Below are 21,849 nucleotides of genomic sequence, written 5' to 3'. Positions count from 1 at the left end.
GCAAATACCTTAAGGATTAAAAGAACTACTGAGAAATAAAGAATTATATAGTTGACTGTATGTGTTTTGGCTGGTGGCCAAAACAATGGCTCTCTCGAACAGACAGGAATACATACATTTTCAAACTTACACAGGCCCTGATTACAAAAGACAGGCGCCCATGCCAGTTAGCCACTCCCACCAATCAGCCACTACAATGAGCAATGCAATTAACTGGAACTGTTTGGCACAGACAACGCCGGCTATGAATGAAATTAATGATGAATTGAAGTATAAAGCAAACACATTGCTTTTACAATAATCAAAAGTTTAACATGTCAATAAATGCTTTGAGTAAATATGTTTCAAAATAGTAATTTATTTCGCGTTCACATGCTAGTCGAAACTAGGAAACTCCGAAATGTCGGACTTGCTAACTGGTTGAACGCAGCACGTGTATAACTACAACCAGTTAGCAAGTTGGACATTTCAAAGTTTCCTAGTTATGACTAGCAAACACGACAATAGTCCACAGTGAAGGGCTTCCCTTCACAAACCCCTTCCTTCAAAACGAAATGCCTTTTGTTACAGTAGTACTTCATATAATCCATTACGGTTGGCAACTACACATACCAAAGAACACAAACTGGTGCTTCTTTCAATGAATCTCCACTAAACTATAGGTCATTATAATATAATTACATTGTCTTCTCGTTTCTAAGCATCGGTAAATGCTAGGTAAATGTTGGACTGTAAAATAAAGGATAAACAATTCCAACACAGCTGGATCATTCTTTGGACAATTCAGACGTTGTTCCCTGGTAATTTGAAAGAGGCATATTCAATTTTGAAAGGCGTAATTCATATTCAAAGGGACTTTTAGAGTAAACAAGGTCATTCTCGAGTGCAGTAACACATCCGTAAAGTTGACAGACCCATTTGAGATAATACACTGTTGTTTCTGTACAGATGTAGATTACCAGGAGTCACACCAAGGGTAACCATGTTTCTCCCTTTCCTCTAAAGTACATTGAAGAGCAAAAGAGACACCGCTTTAGAGCCTTAAAATGATTGCCGCATAGAAATGGAAGTTATTTTACCTACATTTAGCGAACAGAAAATGTTGCTTTTGATACCTCCAGCACCAAAAACATTCAGTCCAATGTTTTCAGATATTAATCATTCCCATTGTGCATTTGCAGATTTTGAATAGTTAAAACAGGTATTTAGAATATCAGTTCAGCCTTTTTCACTTTTAATCCCGCGTTGGGCCACTACATTTAGAAGATTCCACCAGGGTGGTGGATAAAACAGGCATCTGGAAGTGAAGTCCCATAATAGTTCTCCCGAGTAGTTAACTACATTGGCAAAGTTCATTGCCACAGCGTTAATGGACGTTTAAATGTCAAACACATCTATGTAGCCTCCTTTACACCTTTTCTGTCTGTGTCTCAGAGCCAAAAAAAGAGAAGCATTGGCTTGGGTTGGCAGTGAACAGATTGCTTTATTTATTTAATTTCGCGTCCACTGGAAATAACCAGCAAGCCTGCCAGAATTAATGAATCTCAAAATGCAATGAAATCATTATTCTTTCAGAACCATTTCCCTGCTGTTTCCTCCCGAGGTCTTGCAGTCGTCGCTGTGTGTCTCGCTCCCAACTTCCAAGACCAATCTGAGGCTCCATCCACTACAGTCATAAATCATCTTTGAGCAAAGCCCTAGGAGCTAATAGAGAACAAGCATTGCACCATTTTCAATTCACTAGTAGCTGTCTGCACGGCCTACAACATGTCATTGATATGGCACACTGATGGCCTCATGCTCCCTTTCTATTCAATGATTGCATTGTCTTGCACCTTTTCAAACCAATACCCACTGCCATAATTGATTGATTGATTGATTTTTTGATTGATTCATTGATTAACCTGTTGAGGACAGACGTTCCGCTAGCGGAACCCCGTTCCCCCTGCGGGACCCCTAGCCAACAGCTAATGGCATCGCACGGCGCGAAATACAAAACCAACTAAATTACCAGAATTCAATTTTCTCAAACAATCAACTATTTCACACCATTTTAAAGATAAGACTCTCGTTAATCTAACCACATTGTCCGATTTCAAAAAGGCTTTACAGCGAAAGCAAAACATTAGATTATGTTAGGAGAGTACATAGACACAAATAATCACACAGCCATTTTCCAAGCAAGCATATATGTCACATAAACCCAAACCACAGCTAAATGCAGCACTAACCTTTGATGATCTTCATCAGATGACAATCCTAGGACATTATGTTATACAATACATGCATGTTTTGTTCAATCAAGTTCATATTTATATCAAAAATCAGCTTTTTACATTAGCATGTGACGTTCAGAACTAGCATTCCCACCGAACACTTCCGGTGAATTTACTAAATTACTCACGATAAACGTTCACAAAAAACATAACAATTATTTTAAGAATTATAGATACAGAACTCCTTTATGCAATCCAGGTGTCCGATTTTAAAATAGCTTTTCGGTGAAAGCACATTTTGCCATCACAGGCTAGCTATTTTGACACCCACCAAGTTTGACCCTCACCAAAGTCAGATTTACTATAAGAAAAATTGGATTACCTTTGCTGTTCTTCGTCAGAATGCACTCCCAGGACTTCTACTTCAATAACAAATGTTGGTTTGGTTCAAAATAATCCATAGTTATATCCAAATAGCGGCGTTTTGTTCGTGCGTTCAAGACACTATCCAAGGGTGACGAAGGGTTACGCGCCCGACGCGTTTCGTGACAAAAAAATTCTAAATATTCCATTACCGTACTTCGAAGCATGTCAACCGCTGTTTAAAATCAATTTTTATGCTATTTTTCTCATAAAAAAGGGATAATATTCCGACCGGGAGTTGTTGTTTTCGTTCATAGACGAAAGAATAAAAACATGGTGTCGCCTCGTGCATGCGCCTCCAGTCTCTGTTCTCTGATCGACCACCATTCAAATGCGCTAATGTTTTTCAGCCAGGGCCTGCAAAGCCACCATTCAGCTTTTTGCCGCCTTCTGAGAGCCTATGGGAGCCGTAGGAAGTGTCACGTTACAGCAGAGATCCCCTGTTTTGGATAGAGATGATCAAGAAGGCCAAGAAATGGTCAGAGAGGGCGCTTCCTGTTTGGAATCTTCTCAGGTTTTGGCCTGCCAAATGAGTTCTGTTATACTCACAGACACCATTCAAACAGTTTTAGAAACTTTGGAGTGTTTTCTATCCAAAGCTAATACTTATATGCATATTCTAGTTTCTGGGCAGGAGTAATAATCAGATTAAATCGGGTACGTTTTTTATCCGGCCGTGAAAATACTGCCCCCTATCCATAACAGGTTAACCTGTTTAAAGGTCTTGCTCACATCGGCTACCGAGAGTGTTATCACATAGTCATCCAGAACAGCTGGTGCTCTCGTGCATGCTTCAGTGTTGCTTGCCTCGAAGCAAGCATAAAAGGCATTTAGCTCATCTGGTAGGCTCACATCACTGGGCAGCTCGCGTCTGGGTTTCCTTTTGTAGTCCGTAATAGTTTTCAAACCCTGCCATATCCGACGAGCGTTAGAGCCGGTGTAGTAAGATTCAATCTTAATCCTATATTGACGCTTTTCTTGTTTGATGGTTCGTCTGAGGGCATAGAGGGATTTCTTATAAGCTTCCGGATTAGTGTCCCTCTCCTTGAAAGCAGCAGCTCTAGCCTTTAGCTCGATGCGGATGTTGCCTCAAATCGATGGCTTCTGGTTGGGATATGTACGTACGGTCACTGTGGGGAAGATGTCGTCGATGCACTTATTGATGAAGCCGATGACTGAGGTTGTATACTCCTCAATGCCATTGGATGAATCCAGGGAACATATTCCAGTCTGTGCTAGCAAAAGAGTCCTGCAGCGTAGTGTCCGCGTCATCTGACCACTTCCGTATCGAGCGAGTCACTGGTACTTCCTGCATTAGTTTTTGTTTGTAAGCAGGAATCAGGAGGATAGAATTATGGTCAGATTTGACAAATGGGGGGCGGGGAGAGCTTTGTATGCATCTCTGTGTGTAGAGTAAAGGTGGTCTAGAGTTTTTTCCCCCTCTGGTTGTACATGTGACATGCTGGTAAAAATTTTGTAAAATTGATTCAAGTTTGCCTGCATTAAAGTCCCTGGCCACTAGGAGCGCCACTTCTGGATGAGCATTTTCTTGTTTGCTTAAGGCCTTATAGAGTTGGTTGAGTGCGGTCTTAGCACCAGCATCGGTCTGTGGTGGTAAATAGATGGCTATGAATAATATAGATGAGAACTCTTGGTAGATAGTGTGGTCTACAGCTTATCATAAGTTACTCTACCTCAGACGAGCAATACCTCAAGACTTCTTTAATATTAGCCATCGCACACCAGTTGTTATTGACAAATAGACACACACACCCAGAAACCCCCACACCTCGTCTTATCAGATGTAGCTTCTTCTCTTTTCTGCTAGGGCATGGAACATCCCGCCAGCTCTATATTATCTGTGTCATAGTTCAGCCACTACTTGGTGAAACATGAGATTTTTACGTTTTTAATGTCCCGTTGGTAGAATAATTGTAAGTCATCAATTTTATTTTCCAATGATTGCACATTAGCCAGTAGAACGGACGGCAGTGGGAGTTTACTCACTCACCTACGGATTCTCAGAAGACAGCCCGACGTGCTGTCTTCTGAGAATCCGTTTCCTCCATCTTTTCTTCAAGCAAGTGAAGCAAGTGGGCCTGTTCCTGTGAAAGCATTATATCCCTCTTGTCGGACTTGTTAAAGGAAAAAGCTTCTTCCAGTTCGAGGTGAGTAATCGCTGTTCTGATGTCCAGAAGTTATTTTCGGTCATAAGAGACGGTTGCAGCAACATTATGTACAAAATAAGTAACAAAATAAGTTAAAAACAACGCAAAAAAAAAATAAAAATAGCACAGTTGGTTAGGAGAATGTAAAACGTCAGCCATCCTCTTCTGCGCCATCTGGGAAGGCAAATATGTGAATTTAATGACTGTGTCAAAAAGACTTCCCGATAGACAATATCATTGACACCTTACAATATAACTTAACACATTTACAGAATGACACTTTTGTATATAGTAGGAATGCGTCTCTAATGATTTGTTGTGTCATTTACTCTTTCATAGGTGCATGCCGTGCTTGCTGAAAAACAAGAGTAGGTGTCGTGTTGACTTCGTCAAACCCTGTCTCATTTGTGTGGGATGATCTGAGGCTCATCAGGCATTCACTCCACTGCTTGGTGACAGTGTTGGGGAACATGAGAGATTGAGGGTGAGTCCCAATAATATATTCTTTCTCCTGAAGTGTACACTTGTTCACTATACATCTAAAAGAATTGGGCTAGATGGAATTCCCATGTTTCTTATACCAGTCATTTCCTTTCAAATCAGTGAAGGGAAGTGAACAAGTTTGGGGAGATAATAGGGACAGATCCAGAGAGTGGGCTGAACTTTTTCTGATGTTTGCTCCTGTTCGGTGGAGTTTTAATGAGTCCCTACACATCTCTTTAGGGTCCTACTGACAGAGAAGCAACAGCAGACATACAGCTTTGTTTAAGCTCTCTGAGAAACACTGAAGGCTCAACAGGATCTGGCGACAGATTCATTCACAGCCACATGATAACTCAGCAATGTTGCAACTGTGCTACCTAACACGGCCAATATACATTGAGTGTACAAAACATTACAAACGCCTGCTCTTTCCATGACATAGACTGACCAGGTGAAAGCTACGATCCCTTATTGATGTCAGCTATTAAATCCACTTCAATCAGTGTAGATGAAGGGCGAGCAGACAGGTTAACCTCTCTGGGATATGTGGGACGCTAGCGTCAGTGAAATTGCAGGGAGCCAAATTCAAAACAACAGAAATCTCATAATTAAAATTCCTCAAACATACAAGTATTATACATCATTTTAAAGCTTAACTTCTAGTTAATCCAGCACAGTGTCTGATTTAAAAAAGGCTTTACGGCAAAAGCATACCATATGATTATGTTAGGTCAGCGCCTAGTCACAAAAAAACATACTGCCATTTTCCAGCCAAAGAGAGGAGTCACAATAAGCAGAAATAGAGATCAAATTAATCACTAACCTTTGATGATCTTCATCAGATGGCACTCATAGTACTTCATGTTACACAATACATGTATGTTTTGTTCGATAAAGGTCATATTTATATCCAAAAATCTCAGTTTCCATTGACACGTTATGTTCAGTAATGTTTTGCCTCCAAAACATCCAGTGATTTTGCAGGGAGCCACATCAATTTACAGAAATACTCATCATAAACGTTGGTATAAGATAGAAGTGTTTTACATAGAATTAAAGATACACTTCTCCTTAATGCAACCGCTGTGTCAGATTTCAAAAAAGTTTTACGGGCAAAAGCACACCATGCGATTTGGTGTCTGAGTACAGCGCTCCGACACGAAAACAAGCCATACAGATAACCGCCATGTTGTGGAGTCAACAGAAGTCAGAAATATCATTATAAATATTCACTTACCTTTGATGATCTTCATCGGAATTCACTCCCTGGAATCCAAGTTCCACAATAAATGTTTGTTTTGTTTCGATAAAGTCCATATTTATGTCCAAATACCTCCTTTTTGTTCGCACGTTCAGTTCACTATTCCAAATGCAGAAGGCGCATACACTAAGTCCAGACGAAAAGTCAAAAAAGTTGCATTACAGTTTGTAGAAACATGTCAAACGATGTATAGAATCAATCTTTACGATGTTTTTATCATAGATCTGCAATAATATTCCAACCGGACAATTCCATTGTCTTTAGAATTGAAAGGAAAGGCAGCTCGCTCTCACGGCCGCGTGCATGTTTGAACTCGTGCCAATTTTCCAGACACACGACTGAATCAGCTCTTATTCTCTCCCCATTCACAGTAGAAGCCTGAAACACGGTTCTGGAAGCCTTAGGAAGTGCAAAATGACCCCACAGACGCTGTGTATTAGATAGGGAATCACTTGAAAAACTACAAACATCAGATTTCCCACTTCCTGATTGGATTTTTCTCAGGTTTTTGCCTGCCATATGAGTTCTGTTATACTCACAGACATAATTCAAACAGTGTTAGAAACTTCAGAGTGTTTTCTATCCAAATCTACTAATTATGCATATTCTAGCTTTTGTGTCTGAGTAGCAGGCATTTTACTTTGGGCATGTTTTTCATCCAAGCTACTCAATACTGCCCCTCTTTCCTCAAAAAGTTAAAGGGCTATCAGTCACAGAGTGGTCAGAGATTCCGGGGACAGGCATGTTCAATGGGCTGGAAGAAGCTTGGCCACCCTGACGGATGGATTGTGATGATACACTAGCAAGGCTGGACAGTAGGTCTTTACCAACCCTCAACAAACAGAAACAGACATACTGCATTGAAGGCTGGACAGTAGTTCCTTACTCTGGAACCTCAAGAAACTGGAGTCACTACAGTGGGACAGTCTCTGAGTCAATTAGACTGTGGAATGTACAGTGTATACAAGAACTGGAGCACATGACTTAACGAGTCATTTACAAATTTTTACTAATCACAAAGCAAATAAAATGTTATCACCTCACAGATTATATCACCTCAAATACAATCCTGATGCCAAGCTTTAGTGCGAAAGCTACACAGGGTTGCCAGATTTGAGGGAAACCAAAATGAAAAAATCTAATTCTAGAACAGCAGCATAGAATTCTGGTACCATAAGCAAAAATAGCTCACTTTGTAAGTGCCGTTATTCATATTTAGAATTTACGTGTCAAAAGGTTAAGGGGAAATATTCAGTAAATATGTACAGTATGAGTTAAAGGGCAATTCCAACCACATTTTCATTATATCCAGCACAATACCACAATACCAGTGTCTACAAAATGTAGAAATGCAAGTGTAAATGACACATTTCTACATGTTGTAGGAAAAAAAACACTATGCGATTTGGGGAACAAGAAAATACCCTACCTCTGGCTAAAAACCTGTTGCAGGTTTAGAAAATCACAGTTTTTCTTTCTTTTAATCCTACCCTGTGATGTAATGGAGAAGCATTTCTTAGGACCTTTCCTCTTATCTTTTTTAACCACAGATCGTATATTTAGACACTGGTATGATGCTGGCGATAATGAATATGTGGTTGAAAAGTGGCGGAATTGCCCTTTAAACCCCTTGAATGGAGTAAAACTTTCCTTTTCACCAAATGGACAGGGCTTGTTGATAGACCCTCTCTCCAACTCCGCTATGAAAGTTACTCATTATTATTAACCGCTGTTGTTCACTGTGAACAGGCAATGGCTCGGACTGTCCAAACAATTAGTCATGTCTTTTTCTCCGTTAATGTGATTTGTAGTGGAGCCACGACATGGTTGAATGGGGCGTCCTCCAAATGGACTAATTTTACACACAATAAACCTCTGTCAAAGTGCTGCAACTCAAGGTCCTGTGTGGTTCAGATGGCATGGCACCTGCAAAACTTTTATTTTGTTTTATTTGCATTATTATTATTATTAAATCATTGTTAGTATTATTAGACAGTAATTTCCATGTTATTCTTGTGTCTAAGTATTGTTTGTTTGTTTATTGTTTTTCTTTTGGACTGTCTTGAAATTTCATCCTGCAAAATGTCTAACAAATTGATAAATGTTTAAGTCCTGCTATAAATTGCTATAAAGTGGATACTGGATACTTGAGCATGCCGGTATTTTATTGTTAGGCAGGTTTGTGTATGAAGGAGGGAGTAAGGGTGTGAACAAGAGAGAGAATGTCTGTACACACACATTCTGGATGTACGTGTGAATTTACACCTGTCTCTTTGTTTAGGCATGTGTTAAGTGTGTATACAGCACAAGAGGCTGCTGAGGGGAGGACGGCTCATAATAATGGCCGGAACGGAGCGAATAGAATGTCATCAAACACATGGAAACCATGTTGGATGTATTTGACACCGTTCCATTAATTCTGCTCTATCCATTACCATGATTCCTTCCTTCACAATTAAGGTGCCACCAATCTCCTGTGGTATACAGTGTGTGGGTGTGATGTGTTTCCTACTACTTTAGTCTTATTGGAGTCTGAGGAGCTCTGAGAAGTGGATCTCCATGAGCACAAACTCAGTCTGCTTCCTCCCTCTCTCCCTCTGCAGGGAAGAGTAATCGATCACCAACCAGGCCCAGACCACAGTGTGAAACCCTGTCAATACAGGATGCTCAAACGAGACACAGAGAGCCGATCCCTATTTACTGTCAAGCAGATAGATCAACCCACAACTTATATTGGATGACTCAGCAGTACTCAGAAATTTGAGGAGCCACTACAAAATCGAATCAAATCAAATTGTATTGCTCACATACACATATTTAGCAGATGTTATTGAGGGTGTTGCAAAATGCTTGTGTTCCTAGCTCCAACAGTGCAGTAATTCAAGGACTCAGTCATGGACACTCTTACTGACAGTTGTGGCTGCTTTGCGTGATGTATTGTTGTCTCTACCTTCTTGCCCTTTGTGCTGTTGTCTGTGCCCAACAATGTTTGCACCCTGTTTTGTGCCGCTATCATGTTGTGTTGCTACCATGTTGTTGTCATGTTGTGTTGCTACCATGCTGTGTTGTCATGTGTTGCTGCCTTGCTATGTTGTTGTCTTAGGTCTGTCTTTATGTAGTGTTGTGTTGTCTCTCTTGTCGTGATGTGTGTTTTGTCCTATATTTATATGTTATTTAAAAATAATTTACATTTTTTAAATATATTTTTTTATTTAATCCCAGCCCCCGTCTCCGCAGGAGGTCTTTTGTCTTTTGGTAGGCCGCCATTGTAAATAAGAATTTGTTCTTAACTGACTTTCCTAGTTAAATAAAGGTTAAATAAAAATAAAAATATCTAACAATTCATAACAATACACATGAAAAAACTGTGGAAAATAAGGATTTAGAGAAGAAGAATGGAAAAGTGTCATAAGAGATTAGGCTGCACATCTATTTTTACTCTGAGGGGATTTGTGACTGGGGAGATAATCTAATATAGGTAATTATTGTCAGTTGCCTGTTATGATGATTCATGGAAATTTTTCGCTGAGCTCTCGGCACAAACTGCCTGTGAAAGCCTTCCCACTCTGTTAGATAAATCAAAGCTCTTCTGAAACCGAGGAACAGTAAGAGCTACATTCAATCAAACCAGTATTGCATTAGTTTTAGGTAGTGGCATGTAAATATGTTCCTGTACTTCTATTGATGACGCTTCAACAGCACTGGGAGATGCAGAGAAAGGGAGAACGTGTGTACACATAATGTGCACCGCTGTCAAAACACATTCATTTACCAATGTTTTATCTATTTCCATTATGTTGTCAACTAAGTACTTTAGTAGAGTGCAGCTAGATTACTGGGTGTATTTGCAGTATTGACTGGTAAACACAAGTCTCATTTTGTGAGTGTGTCCTTTGCAGAATCTGTGAGAAATACTCAAATGGCAAGGTATGCAATTACACCAAACTGACACTTCCAGAGTAGGGGGAAGAAGGGTGTTTGTGTGTGTGTGTGTGTGGGTGGGTGGGTGGGTGGGTGGGTGGGTGGAGGGCAGGTACCCTAGCAGTTAAGAGCAGGGGGCCAGTAACTGAGCCAACTAGGTTAAAAGTCTGCTGATGTGCCCTTGAGCAAGGCACTTCACCCTAATTGCTCCTGTAAGTTGCTCTGGATAAGAGCGCCTGCTAAATTATTCAAATGTAAATGTGTGTGTGCATGTGTAGTGTACATGCATCAATCTGTCGATCAATCTGCATAACAAACTTACACGACCGCCTGGTGAGCCTGTAGAAACACAACACGTCAACTATTGCCTCTTGTCTTGACAATAGAAAACAAACGTGCGTATAGCCAGCCTTCGCCATAATGTCTGATGAATGTAACAATTATGCTACTTTGTTCGCCAAACAGGTAGGAAGAGAACACACAACAAAACATCACGTTAACAGCCCCTCAATTAGCATGCATTACTCAAGCCCATTAAGATTACTTGACTAATTAATTGTCTAATTGACCTATGCAAGCGACAGCCGTGCGCCAAGTTAAAACACCTCATTAAAATCGGGGAGAGGAATTATTAAATGATTAAATTTGTACCTTTTGGGAGTACAGTTTACGAAGAACCTCAGGAGAGTGAACGGTCGGGAACCTAAAATCACATCCCCTCCTGAAATCACAACAAAAACACTGTCATTCAGAAACATTAATTATAGAGCGGGGAAGTATATCAGTGGAGTTCAGCATTTTAAATGATGGCAGTGAAAACAAAAATGTCTTGGGTCTGGGTTGACAATGGCCTATTCCGTTGAGGCAGGGTTATAAATGTGACAGTTTTTCTTCCACTTTTCCGCTACTCCATACATTAAATAAAAAATGAACCGCTATTGATTTCATAATGCTGGTTTTGTGGCCTAGAAAAACAACACACACACACACACACACACACACACACACACACACACACACACACACACACACACACACACACAAACAGAAGCGTTTTACACTCCGGCTTGAGTCATACACCATTTGTCTGCATGTATATTCATTAGGCGGACTTCTTCTGTAGCTGAGTGCAGTCAGACACATACAGAGAGAGAGAGAGAGAGATACAGAGAGCCACAGTATCTATTAGCACAAACACAGAAGAACAGAGGGGACCCGCATGTTAATATTTATTCAGCCATCAGATAAGACTCCGCAGCCCTGTGGAGTTAGTCACTTCTAGGCCACGGGAGGGATATGTATGTGCCTTTGATGTTCTTGAGCCTCCATGCAGGCTTCAGAGATCAGGAGTCAGTGAGGAGCAGCCAGAGTAGAGCAGTAGCAGTATACAGGGAGAGAGAGCATCGTCTGAATTATTCATCTAGTCCTCTCTCTCTGTCTGTCACGCTCTGGCAGCATTTGCAGACTTCCCAGTTCAAGCTCTCTGTCTATGTACATTCTGCTAATCAGATCACCCACTTTCATACTGCTCTTTCTTGAAATTAGCACTCATTCCTCCCTCTTTATTATCTTCTACCTCTTCCTCCTCTTTACACCTTTGTTTTTCTCCCTCTGCATCCCTCTTCACCTCTCTTTCTCTTCCTCTCTCCTTTCTTTTTCTGTCCCCTTTCTTCTGCTCCCCTCACTTTCTTTCTCTCTCTCTAACTACCTCCATCTCTCCACCTCTCTCTCTGTGTGATGTTCCAGGGAAAGTGGCAGGCAGTCGTGGGATGAGAAGACAGGGTTTGAGATCTCTGCGTGGGACGCTGCCCGGCGTTCTGACTACCAGACCCGTCTATTTCTCATTACCTGGGTGCCTCTGTTGCAGCCAACACATCCAACACTGTGAGATATTCTCCAAATGTGTTCCACTAAATCAGTGTTATTGATTTGCAGAGTTTATTATATATATCGATGTATAACTGAGTTTGTGAGAAGTTATTCAGACTGATGGCAATATGGTGCAAGGATAAAGCATTGGCTAAACTTGACTTTACCGTGTACTTTTTATTTTATAATTTTTCTTGTATGCACAGTGACAAAAGTATTGGTATGACATGCTGTTACACTATAACACAGTTTTTTCCAAATTCGTATGTCAAAGCCAGAAGCACTGCTGCTTTCCATTCTCACCTTCTATTTCTAATCAGGAACTGATTCAGACTTAGGACACCATGTGAGATAACTCTCTGGCCAATCAGTGATATTAATCAAGAAAACAGCAGCACCTCGAACCTCGAGGCTCAGATTTGAGTGCCCCTGCACTAAACAATACTTCCACTGCAAAACAAAGTGTTGCCAAAGGCTTTCTTTGGCCTTGTCACCAAGGAAGTAGTCCAATATACAGGAATAGGCCCAAAATATGTAAGGTGTACAGTATTATTAGGACAGCCTCAGTTCTGCTGAGAAATAAGAAATTCTTGCCGAGACTGAGGGTGTCCTAATATGGACATTGTGATGGCGTGTGTCTGTTTTGGATGTACTGTACTATATTAGGGTTATAATAACATCACTGTTTAAACCTACAAATCTGAGAATTACAACCCATAAACTGTTTAAAATGCAAACTACAACCTTACCCTTCGAGGTTAGTCTAACGTTTATGCAAGTACACTGTAAATTGCCATGTCAATCGCCCACAGATAGTTCTTGACAACCACTCATCAGAGAAACCTAGTGAATATTATGCTGTACTTCAGGGGCTTTATTGAAAATGGCATGAAGGAGCTCAACAGGCATACAAAGGATGAAAAGTATCACAGTTTTGATTTCTCAACTCAGTTAACATGAACGTCTTCCTCTGTCAGCATGGAACAGTTACTAATCAACAAACATCACACACTTAAGATATACAATTTTTAACAAAGCTTGGGGGACAATCTCATTAAGTTGTGTTACCTTACTAAGAGCTGAGTAGAGAGAGAGAGAGAGAGACAGAGAGAGAGAGAGAGACAGAGAGAGACAGAGAGAGCGACAGAGAGAGAGACAGAGAGAGAAAACGAGAGAGCAATGGGCTGACCTTTCTACCATACTAATTTCAGCTTTTCATCTACACTGAACAAAAATATAAACGCAACATGTAAAGTGTTGGTACCATCTTTCATGAGCTGAAATAAAATATCCTAGACATTTTCCATATGCACAAATGAGCTTATTTCTCTGTTTACATCCCTGCTAATGAGCATTTCTCCTTTGCCAAGATAATCCATCCACCTGACAGGTGTGGCATATCAAGAAGCTGATTAAACAGCATAATCATTACACAGGTGCACCTTCCGCTGGGGACAAAAAAAGGCCACTAAAATGTGTAGTTTTGTCACACGACACAATACCACAGATATTTCAAGTTTTGAGGGAGTGTGCAATTGGCATGCTGACTGCAGGGATGTCCACCAGAGCTATTGCCAGAGACTTTAATGTTAATTTCTCTACCATAAGCCACCTACAACATAGTTTTAGAGAATTTGGTAGTACGTCCAACCGGCCTCACAACCACAGACCACGTGTAACCATGTCAGCCTAGGAACTCCACATCCAGCTTTTTCACCTGCGAGATTGTCTGAGACCAGCCACCCAGACACAAACTGCCACCCAGACACAAACTGTCAGAAACCGTCTCAGGGAAGCTCATCTCCGTGCTCGTCGTCTTCACCAGGGTTTTGACCTGACTGCAGTTCAGTGACGTAACCGACTTCAGTGGGCAAATGCTGACCTTCGATGGCCACTGGCCCGCTGGAGAAGTGTGCTCTTCATGGATGAATCCTGGTTTCAACTGTACCGGCTAGATGTCGTGTGGGCGAGCGGTTTGCTGATGTCAACGTTGTGAACAGAGTGCCCCATGGTGAAGGTGGGGTTATGGTATGGGGCAGGCATAAGCTACAGACAACGAACATTATTGCATTTTATCGATGGCAATTTGGATGCACAGAGGTACCGTGATGAGATTCTGAGGCCCCTTGGCGTGCCATTCATCCACAGTCATCACCTCATGTTTCAACATGATAATGCCCAATCCCATGTCGCAAGGATCTGTACACAATTCCTGGAAGCTGAAAATGTCCCAGTTCTTCCGTGGCCTGCATACTCACCGTTGAGCATGTTTGGCATGCTCTGGATTGACGTGTACGAGAGAGTGTACCTGTTCCCGCCAATATCCAACAACTTTTCACAGCCATTGAAGAGGAGTGGGACAACATTCCACAGGCCACAATCAACAGCCTGATCAACTCTATGCAAAGGAGATGTGTCACGCTGCATGAGGCAAATGGTGGTCACACACCAGATACTGATGGGTTTTCTGATCAACGCCCCTACCTTTTTTTTCAAGGTATCTGTGTCCAACAGATGCATATCTGTATTCCCAGTCATGTGAAGTCCATAGATTTGGGCCTAATTTATTTATTTCAATTGACTGATTTCCTTATATGAACTGTAACAGTAAAATCTTTGAAATTGTTGCGTGTTCTGTTTATATTTTTGTTCAGTGTAGCACAATTTGCTGCACACTATTGAGGAAGACGATCGTCTTTTAAGACCCACTCAACAACCACATAAGGTAACGCATTGTAAAAAGGAATGAATGGCTGCTTACTGCGTTCTTTTTTTTCTAAACATGTAGGACAATTAGTACACAGTGCGTAGTTTTAGTAAGTAGGAGGCAAGACAGATTTCAGACACGGCAAGAGAGTTCTGCAAGTACTGTATCCCCCTACAATCTGCAATGTGGAGCCAAGCCCAGACTCACATGTAGAGGAAAAAGATGATGATAGGCTCTCCAAATAGAAAACCTTTCATTTTAAAAACCACTTACAGAGAAAAGAGCAAGAGAGAGGGGAAGAGGGAGAGAGAGAGGAAAGAGAGTGAGAGAAATAGAGAGAGAGCTATAATGGAGAGAAAGTCGATATAAAAAGAAAGAAAGAAAGAAAGATTGCCGAAACTATTTACGTAGATGTTACAGACTGTATATCGCTGCACCAAAACAGAACTAGGGAAAGGCATCATGACATATTGACCATACAGTGTAGGAGCCTCACCACAATATTAATAATTCAGTGAGTTTGTCCTCTTGTTTACCAAACAGCCTCTGCAGCTGAGCTGAATCTCTGAATGCATCCCAAATGGCACCCTATTCCCTATATAGTGCACTACCTCAGACCAACCATTAATCAATCATTACTAGTGCAGTACATTCTGTGTTTTACACTATCACGAGTTTTCTCTTGTCATCAAAAGGAATGGTGCATCTCACTGAATAAAAATATTTAAATTAAGGTGTACAGAGTGTGTGACATATTGGTATTATTTTCTCAGAAAAGGTTATACCCCCCCCAAAGAAGGTGATTGCAATCAAATTGTAACGATCGTCGTGCAGGAAGGAAGAAGTGGACCAAGGTGCAGCTGGGAGCGAACACATCTTATTTATTACAGACTGAAATAACACGGTCAAAACAGAGAATAAACGTATCGTTACAGCTCCAACAAAAAGAGACAACACCCCACAAACATCGTGGGGGAAAAGGAACTTAAATGTGATTCCCCAATCAGAGGCAACTAGCGACAGCTGTCTCTGATTGGGAATCGACAGAACCCAACATAGAAATAAGCCCCAAAGCAAGGCTAGACCAAAAACATAGAAAATAAACTATAGAAATGCCACACCCTGACCAAAATAGAAGAGTTCACCTGGTCAGGGCGTGACACAAATCAAGATGCTGTTTTGATACAATATATTGTTCCTAAATCCTTATAACACATTTGTGGCTAATGTTATTGAGCTGCAATGCTTTAAGGCTGTTGGATCTAATAGTAGGCTACAGCTATGGTTGTTTTTCAAAGGAGATTTTCATCCAACTCAGTGTCACCTGTGGAGGCAGATTTGACTACCTATACAACAGCTCCTTCTGAATAGTCTAGGAATACACCAATATCATCTTCTCATGACCAAAATATATACCAAAAAAAATGGACTTGTATATATGAATGTCATTTCTCGAAAATACATTTTCGTTTTGGATAACAAACTCTATTTGTGATTATATTCCTTTTATTGACCTTTGTGCAAAAGATGAAATGAGTCTGAGGCAATGCTCTCGAAGAAGCAGGAAGACACACGAAGCAAGAAATTCAATTTATTTGTTTATGTTATTCAAAATGTCACCCCACAGTCCTTGTATGTACTCACACTAGCATCAAAATAAAGAAGAACTGATACTGTAGCAATTTGCTCTCTTGAATTTCAATTCCCTTTCACTACCTACAAAAAAAACTAAATATTTTTATGCAGGGAGAGCATTCACATGGACCACCATTTGAAATATCAAACGCCACTGTATGTTAGGGAATTACTGTTGTTTAGGCCTATTCACTTACTTTCCCAAAGGGCTGGGTATATCAATGTCAAATGTTAATACTTAGCATATACCTCCCAGGCATGTGAAATAAATTAAATTGCTATAATAATTATTCAACACATAAACATTGTTTGTTTCGTCACATTATATCAATACCCTACGGTGCTGGAAGAGGCTGATAAATCACCAAGTCGGTAATGTTTCCTGGCATGTGCAAAATTGGTGGGGAGATTAGCGTGCTCAGGGCAACAAGCACGACTGGTAATGATACAAATTAATTAGTTGAATGTAGCCTTGCGGAGGGAGAGTACACATAAACATTCAGAACATGCCAACTGAAGTTAATGCCAGAGCTCAGCTTGATTTACTCAATTTGCACTGACCCACCGCTCGCCTCGAATCTCCTCCCTCATTTCCGCATTTGACTCAGTAATTCCACCAATCAAACCTCTGACCTCTGACATCATGACTTGCCAGCCTTAATCATAGGAAACGTTAAGCAATTCTGAGTCCATTCACTGGGCTAATGTTTCCATTAGTGAGCCATTACTCACCAGTGATACCCTGAGCTCTGCCACTCCAGACAGAAACTCCTGACTGGATAACTAGCATGCATAGCTCCCATAGAATGGAACACAATTGGCTGATATTAATCACTGGGTGCAATGTACACAGAGACATACGGTAACATGGGAACCATTAAACATGTCACTAAGTATCGACCCTGTGTGTGGCGTGGTTGTGTGTGTGTGTGTGTGTGTGTGTGTGTGTGTGTGTGTGTGTGTGTGTGTGTGTGTGTGTGTGTGTGTGTGTGTGTGTGTGTGTGTGTGTTTGTACAAGCATGTGTGGGAGTGTGTGTCAAATAATTTATTACCCAATTGTCTCCAACCTTCCTTAAACTGTCATATCATGAATTATATGCATTCATAAAGTAAACCCTTGCTGCGCTATTATTCTGCCTTTCCATTCATGTACTGTATTAGTCAACTGTGCTTGAAGCTGTCCTGTGAGTGATATCACTTCCAAGAGGCTGTGCAGCTCTGAGATTTCCTGACTTCCTTCCTTGCCAGCAGGTGTTTCATAGCACCTCATAGAAATACCTTTAACAATATTTCACAGGAAATATCATCAAGCTGCCCCTCTGAGAGTGAGATTGATGTGAGTGTGTTCTGGCGGGCTGGAAGATAAGATAGAAAATGTATATAGTGCCAGACAGGGTCTCCATCACAAAACCTGATCTGACATCATGAATTGAGTTGTCCCTAGATGCTTATCAGTTTGGCAGTTTTTCCTCCTAATGGTTAAGGTCAGGATTGGGAGTGTAAACTGATCCTAGATCTGTGCCAGGCTACTTCTAACCCAGAGTTTGCCAACAGAGGAGTCACTCTCAATATTGTAGCTTTGAAATGTATTTATGTTTGTTCATGAAACTTTTGTTGGTGAGTTATGTTTGTTTGATTACATTTGTGTTTGCTGATTTAAACAGAAGTGTACTGCATCACAGCATAGCTTTGAGCTGCCCTATCTGTTGGCAAGATAGCACCGACAGATAGGGAAGCTCTGGTTCTAGCTTCTAAGCAACTTTGCAGTATTTTGTTTTTGTGTGTGTTATTTCTTACATTAATCGCCCAGGAAATGTTTTGTGTTATTACATACAGCCGGAAAGAACTTCTGGATATCAGAGCGGCGGTAACTCACCAGCATTTCGAACAGGAATGCGACTTTTCCCGAATTGGATCCTTTGTTCTTACCTCCCATGGCAATTGAACTGATTCCAGAGGCTGATCCAAAACACCGCCTGCGGAGAAGAGGTATTCGGAGTGGACTTCTAGTCCGACTCAGGAGGCGCGCATACCACCCACCGCTTCCGAGTATATTACTCACAAATGTTCAGTCTCTGGATAATAAAGTAGATGAGCTCAAGGCGAGAATCTTCTTCCAGAGAGACATCAGGGATTGTAACATACTCTGTTTCACGGAAACATGGCTCTCTTGGGATATACTGTCTTTGTCCACGCAGCCAGCTGGGTTCTCAGTACATTATGCAGACAGGAATAAAGAACTCTCCGGGAAGAAGAAAGGCGGGGGTGTATGTTTCATGGTTAACTGCTCATGGTATGATTATGATAACATACAGAAACTCAAATCCTTTTGTTCACCCGACCTTGAATACCTGTCAATCAAATGTCGACCGTATTATATCCCAAGTCACAGCCGTGTATATTCCCCCCTCAAGCCGATACCGTGACGGTCCTCAAGGAAATTCACTGGACTTTATGCAAACTGGAAACCACATATCCTGAGGCCGCATTTATTGTAGCTGGGGATTTTAACAAAGCATATTTGAGGAAAACACTACCGAAATTTTACCAACACATTGACTGCAGCACTCGCTCTGAGAAACGTTAGACCACTGCTACTCATCTTTTCGAAATGCCTACAAGGCCCTCCCCCGCCCTCCCTTTGGCAAATCTGATCAAGACTCCATTTTTCTCCTCCCTTCCTATAGGCAGAAACTCAAACAGGGAGTACCTGTGCTAAGGACTATTCAACGGTGGTCTGACCAATCGGAATCCACGCTTCAAGATTGTTTCGATCACACAGATTGGGATATGTTCCAGGTAGCCTCTGAGAATAACATCAATGAATACATGGACACAGCGACTGAGTTTATCAGGAAGTGTATAGGAGATGTTGCACACACTGTGACTATTAAAACCTACCCTAACCAGAAACCGTGGATAGATGGCAGCATTCGTGCAAAACTGAAAGTGCGAGCCACGGCATTTAACCATGGCAAGGTGACTGGGAATATGGCCGAATTCAAACAGTGTAGTTATTACCTCCGTAAGGTAATCAAACGTCAAACGTCACTATAGAGACAAAGTAGAGTCGCAATATGTGTGGCAGGGTATACAGACAATGATGGACAAAAAATGGAAAACCAGACACGTCAAGGACACCGACGTCTTGCTTCCGGACACCTTCTTTGTCTGCTTTGAGGATAACAGTGCCACCGACGTGGCCCACTACTAAGGACTGTAGGCTCTCCTTCTCCGTGGCTGATGTGAGTAAGACATTTAAGCGTGTTAACCATCACAAGGCTGCCGGCCCATACAGCATCCCTAGCCGCGTCCCCAGGGCATGCGCAGACCAGCTGGCTGAAGTGTTTATGGACATATTCAATCTCTCCCTATCCCAATCTGTTGTCCCCACATGCTTCAAGATGTCCACCATTGTTCCTGTGCCCAAGAAAGCAAAGGTAACTGAACTAAATGACTACCGCCCCGTAGCACTCGCTCCTGTCATCATGAAGGGCTTTGAGAGGCTAGTCAGGGATCATATTACCTCTACCTTACCTGACATCCTTAGACCCACTTCAATTTGCTTACCGCAACAGTAAATCCACAGACGATGCAATCGCCATCGCACTGCACACTGCCCTATCCAATCTGGACAAGTGGAATTACTATTCAAGAATGCTGCTCATTGACTATAGCTCAGCATTCAACAACATAGTACCCTCCACGCTCATCATTAAGCTCGGGGCCTTGGGTCTGAACCCCGCCCTGTGCAATTGGATCCTAGACTTCCTGAGTCAACTGTCCCCATGTGGTAAAGGTAGGAAAAACACCTCCACTTTGCTGAATCTCAACTCAGGGGCCCCACACGGGTGCCTGCTCAGCCCCCTCCTGTACTCCTTGTTCACCCATGACTGTGTGGCCACGCACGCCTCCAACTCATTACCAACAATGACAAGACAGCCTACAGGGAGGAGGTGAGGTCCCTGGGAGTGTGGTGCCATGAAAATAACCTCTCACTCAATGTCAAAAAAACGAATTGTGAACTTCAGGAAACAGCAGAGGGAGCACCCCCCTATCCACATCGATGGGACAGTAGAGAAGAAGGTGGAAAGTTTTAAGTTCCTCGGCGTACACATCACAGACAAACTGAAATGGTCCACCCACACAGACAGTGTGGTGAAGAAGGCGCAACAGAGTCTCTTCAACCTCAAGAGGCTGAAGAAATTTGGCTTGCCATCTAAAAGCGTGACAAACTTTTACAGATGCACAATTGAGAGCACCCTGTTGGGCTGCAACACCGCCTGGTACGGCAACTGCACCGCCCTCAAACGCAAGGCTCTCCACAACGCATCACCGGGGGCAAACTACCTGCCCTCCAGGACACCTACAGCACCTAACGGCACAGGAAGGCCAAAAAGACCATCAAGGACCACAACCACACGAGCCCCTGCCTGTTCACCCCGCTATTATCTAGAAGGCGAGGTCAGTACAGGTGCATCAAAGCAAGCTGGGACTGAGCCGTCGCTAGGCGGCTTCCACCCGGTTACGTAACCCTGCACCATAGAGGCTGCTGGCCTTTATACATAAAGTTGAAATCACTGGCCACTTTAATAATATTTACATATTTTTGCTTTACTCATCTCATATGTATATACTTTATTCTATTCTATTGTATTTTAGTCTATGCCACTCTGACATTGCTCATCCTAATATTTATATATTCCTTAATTACATTCTTTTACTTTTAGGTTTGTGAGTATTGTGTGTATTGTTGTGAATATTACTGTAGATATTACTGTACTGTTGGAGATAGAAACACAGGCATTTAACTACACTCACAATAACATCTGCTAAACATGTGTATGTGACCAATAAAATTTGATTTAATTTGATTTAGGTAATTACATCTACTGAATTACAAAAATTATGAAAACATGCTGAAATATAAGTATTGAAATGGAGTTATTCCTAAAAGAAATTTGACAAATAGACAAATATGTACATTGGTTCTAAATCAACGTACATTGTTATTATGAGGTATAACATATAATTTATGCATGCTCGACTGAGTCATGGAATTTATTCAGCATCATATTCCATATGACAGAAAGGCGCGATATACTGTACAGTACCAGTCAAAAGCATGGACACACCTACAAGGGTTTTTATTTATTTTGACTATTT

The sequence above is a fragment of the Salmo trutta genome, chromosome 11, assembly GCF_901001165.1.
Source record: "Salmo trutta chromosome 11, fSalTru1.1, whole genome shotgun sequence".
Classification (NCBI taxonomy): domain Eukaryota; kingdom Metazoa; phylum Chordata; class Actinopteri; order Salmoniformes; family Salmonidae; genus Salmo; species Salmo trutta.
Note: the sequence above shows the minus strand (reverse complement) of the source record.